Source organism: Mus pahari, chromosome 11, assembly GCF_900095145.1.
Source record: "Mus pahari chromosome 11, PAHARI_EIJ_v1.1, whole genome shotgun sequence".
NCBI classification, from domain to species: Eukaryota; Metazoa; Chordata; class Mammalia; order Rodentia; family Muridae; genus Mus; species Mus pahari.
This window is the reverse complement of record NC_034600.1, coordinates 8,501,649-8,506,724: the sequence shown is the minus strand read 5'-3', so window position 1 is coordinate 8,506,724 and position 5,076 is coordinate 8,501,649. Positions and strand designations below refer to the sequence as shown.

Below are 5,076 nucleotides of genomic sequence, written 5' to 3'. Positions count from 1 at the left end.
AAAAAAAAAAAAAAAAAAAAATATATATATATATATATATATATATATATATATATATATATACTGATACATAAAAAACATATTTATACATATACAAATATATATATATATATATTTATACACACAATATTATAGTTGTTTGTTGTGATCAGTTTGTGTGCACTAGCAATAAACTCTAAGTCACCAATAATGTGTCAATTTTGCATTAAGGACAGAAATCAATAAAGTACTTTTCATGGTATCATTTGACCAAGAGGGAACCCATATTTGATCCCTCCATGACTTCCACTGTCCTCCGTCTGTCTGTTATATGAGTCTGTGTCTATGCCTGCATGAATGTTGTGTTGTGAATCTGTCCCTGTGTCTGTCTTGGGTGAGTGTCTGTCTGTGTCTCTGGGATCTTCCCAATATGCTCATAAGAGTTCAAGCTATTCTCCCCTTATCCCTGGTGCTCCAAAATGTTTCACTGATGTATTAACATTCCTCATACAGCCGTACATGTTCTTCACGCAAGACTCCAAGATTCACAAATGTAATGTATTAAAGATTCTTCACATGAGGCACCACAGTGTAGACAGCCTGAATGCATTAATACTAAACCCAAGTCACCAATAATGTATGGGTGTCTTATTACCCAAAAATCAATAAACCACGTCTTCTTGGTGTCACTTGACCAAGAATGAGTCCAGATTTGAATTCTCTACTTTGCTCTCCCTGTTTCTTCTATCATCCCTGTCTGTTTGTTGGGTATGAATTTGTGCTTGCCTAAGGCACTATGTCTGAGTATCTGTCTCTAACAATGAGCTTTGTTCCCTCTTTTACTGAACAGCACAGAAAGCTCCACATGGGGAAGGAATAAAGGATACACTTTGAAGAAATCTTTAACAGAGGTTTATAAGGGATCAATTCACTGACTTCAACTGACCTAAATAAGCAACAGTACTACAAACATAATTTTCTACCAAGCAATAGCCATATGTTGCCTTCAACATTTATAATGGATGTTTATTTGATAAGACAGCTTTCAACCTAATATTTCTGTTTTCAGCAAATGAGTACATGTACAAATATACATGTGTTACTCTTGGGTCAAGGGTATAGATGAGTGTATAATTTAAGGTTGTAACTGTGCATTAGCTTAAATTGATTACACTGAGAAATCCAAGACAAGTAATGTTGTTTGTTACATTGATCACTTAGAGGCAGGTTATACAGAGGAGGATAGCACAGGAGGATAGCAGTCCGAAGTCTCAAGTGACCTCAAGGTGTGTAATTAATTGTCTGTTAGGTCCAGAAAAAGTGCCAGCTGCTCTGAATGTAAGAGACGTTTATATAGGAATGCATTGCCATAGTTTCTATAACTCTGTCAAAGATCAATACTAAGCATAGTTTGGCACTGTGGCATAAATCTGCATTTTAGGATGTCCATTTATCCTGTCTGCAAAAGCATGAAATCAGCATGTTCTATGTACACAGCTATAGCACTAGAATCAAAGGTAAGCATAAGATCTATCAATAAAAACCAACCTGTCTCCTTCGCTGATACAAAAAAACAAAACAAAACAAAAAACAAAAACAAAAAAAGAGATTTTTATAGACTCTAAGCCTAGAACTTCTGGTTGTCATATTTAGTGAAAAATATGATGTATAAAGTAAGCCAAGAAAATGAAAAACCAAAAGCAAATACATAAAGGACAGATCTCTGATACTACCACCACAGCCACCACCACAGCCACCACCACCATAGCCAATACAACCACAGCCACTATCCAACCACCAAACCACCACCACAGCCACCACCACAGTCACNACAACCACAGCCACTATCCAACCACCAAACCACCACCACAGCCACCACCACAGTCACCACAGCCACCACCACAGCCACCACAGCCACCACCACAGCCACCACCACAGTCGTCACCACAGCCACCACCACAGCCACCACCACAACCACCACCACCACAGCCAATACAACCACTATCCAACCACCAAACCACCACCACAGCCACCACCACAGTCGTCACCACAGCCACCACCACAGCCACCACCACAACCACCACCACCACAGCCAATACAACCACAGCCACTATCCAACCACCAAACCACCACCACAGCCACCACCACAGTCACCACAGCCACCATTGTCATCACCACCACAGCCACCACTATCACAGCCACAGCCACCACCACCACAGCCACAGCCACCACCACAGCCACCACCACCATAGCCAATACAACCACAGCCACTATCCAACCACCAAACCACCACCACAGCCACCACCACNCCACAGCCACAGCCACCACCACAGCCACCACCACCATAGCCAATACAACCACAGCCACTATCCAACCACCAAACCACCACCACAGCCACCACCACCACCACAGCCACCACCACAGTCACCACAGCCACCACTGTCATCACCACCACAGCCACCACTATCACAGCCACAGCCACCACCACCACCACAGCCACCACCACAGTCACCACGGCTACCACAGTCATCACCACAACCATCACCACCACCACCACCACAGCCACCACTATCGCAGCCACAGTCACCATAGCCACAGCCACCACCACCACAGCCACAGCCACCACATTTCCCATATCTTGTCATACATTAAGTCATGTTCTGTCTCTGCTGCAAAGATGGACATAGTAGAATATTCATGGTAGAATTGTCTGTAATATGAAAGGCTTTGCCATCAGTCATGAACAGTGAAATGGTTAAATTAATAAGGAGCTAATCTGAGTAATACTGCATACTAAGAAATAGTATATACTTATTTTGCTCTTAATAATCAGGCTCTATAAATATACTATAGGCAAATCTCCTTTAAGTGTTAAATGCAATAAACAAGCTATGGCAAAATTTATCATCTTGGGTATGAGACAAATTCATAGATACAGTCTGTCTCCAGGACTTCAATCAATTATGAACATAGCTATGTCTAGAAAGGAGATTAAGAGAATGATAGAGATACTGGGAGGAAGCCAATTCATTTGCTCAGGTTTTTATCTATTGAATAAGCCATATAAAATAAAAATGAATCCATAGACTCAATAGATAACTTGAGAAGAACATACTACTTTAAAAAGTAATTTAATATTTTCACTTACATTTATTACATTATACTCATTTTAAATGGACCCTCCTTTGTTATTTTTCAAAACAATATATCATAAATCAAAGAGCTCTTCTCTGGCCAAATCAACATTTTTTTATGAGCCCCAGTTTATGTTTTCTCTGAATATTTCATCTGGCTAAGGGGTATGCCAAAGTCATAACAGAGGAAAAAACAGGACAGAGAGACAGAAACAGACAGCTGGTTACATTAGACTCTCCAGTGTGTCTGCCCACATTGGCCAATGTCTTTGAATTTTTTTCTGTTGGCTTTCTGTAAGCAATTTTACTCACTTCATAAAATGTGGCTTGGATTAATTAAGTACAAAAACAGTCCAGCCTCTATAGCAATATCTCTTATATTAGTATTCTTTGGGTTAGAATTAATAAAATTGCCCAAAAAGCAGTTAAGTGAAAATTTTCTAGGTTTCTGAATTGAACGCAGCAACTGTTTTCCTAATTAACACAAACTATAACTCTTTGGTTGCTTTGGGAGCTTGCTCTAGTACTCAAATATCTTTGAGAACATCCACAATGTTTTATGTTCCACTTCTCTAGATGTCTACAATATTCCCTTTTTAAAGTTTACACAGCAAAAATGTTTGAGAATCAAATGAGGCAGTAGAAGGCCTCACAATCTTTATTGGGGGAGGATTTGTTTGTTTTAGGAGCAGAGTGTCCTCTAGCCCAGGCTGGTCTTGACAAGGCAAGGAAGTCGCTATTTATCATCCTCACATCTAAAGACTGAGTTTCCAGATATGTGCTGCTATTTGTGTGTTGTTTGAAGCAGAGTCTTACTTGGTTGGTGTAGATGGACAGGAACTCTTTAGACAATCCACAGTAGCCTACGACTCCAATCTCATTCCCCCAGCTTTTGTGAGTGCAGGCACTGCAGGTGTGTGCCACCATGCAGGTATGTGTCACCATGCAGGTATGCGTCACCATGTGGGTGTGTGCCATCATGCTTGCTTGTTTCCCTTTTGACTCATGTGAACAGCAAAGGATGAAGTTTTGTAGAGTTGACAAATTGGTATAAATATCGTTTTGTTTCGGGATAGCATTTGAAATGTAAATAAAGAAAATAATAAAAAAAATATCGTTCTGTTTTATTCTTAAAGCACTTCTAATTGCTTAAATATTCTACGTAAGCTGTGAAGATTCTCTTGCCTCCACCTAAATTCTTGACATTATGAGAAAGTTGGCTCAGATTTATTGGAAGAAATAAAATACCTTGGGTCTGTTTTCAATCTATGCATTGTCCTATATAGTACTTCCTTCTGTCTATTCAAAAGGAAACAGCCTTTTGAAACTATCAGAGGAAAAAGGAGAGAGAATACTTCAAGATATAGACATAAGAGCCCCGAGCCACCTTGGGCACAAACTTGGTGGACAGTCTCACAGTCCCCAGAGGACTCTCCATGCTGCAGTCACCCTAGTACACCCAGGATCTTAGGATCACTGAGGAGAGTTGGCTTCCAGAGTGGGTTCTGACCCAGGGTCTCAGGTAAGAATGCCCTCTTGTATCTTGGGACTCTCAGAGACCAGTTGGCGCAGGAGAGCACTCCGGCTTCAGAAGCAACAGAGCTTCTTGGACAGGGTCCCTTCAGGCCTTCATCTTCAGCCAGGAGGTGGATCTGAGCTCTGGACCTCTGTACACCTTCCCTGCAAGAGGAGAGCTTGCCTGCAGAGAGTGCTCTGACCAATGGGACTCAGGAGAGAGTTGGGCTCCCAGGAGTACTGACAGAGGCTAACAGAATTAGAGGAGGAACAAGCTGCTCACAGCCAGCTATTGGATGGCACACAGGGTCCCCAATTGAGGAGCTAGAGAAAGTACCCAAGGAGCTGAAGGGGGATGCAACCCTGTAGGTGGAACAACAATATGAACTAACCAGTACCCCCTGAGCTTGTGTCTCTAGCTGCAAATGTAGCAGAAGATAGCCTAATC

General features: G+C 41.4%; 1 protein-coding gene across 3 annotated transcripts in view; it reads right to left on the bottom strand.

Moving 5' to 3' along the window:
• Window positions 1-5,076, bottom strand: part of Mctp1 (multiple C2 and transmembrane domain containing 1) — a 595,681-nt gene that overhangs the window by 410,543 nt on the left and 180,062 nt on the right. The gene's annotated exons all lie outside the window — the stretch shown is intronic.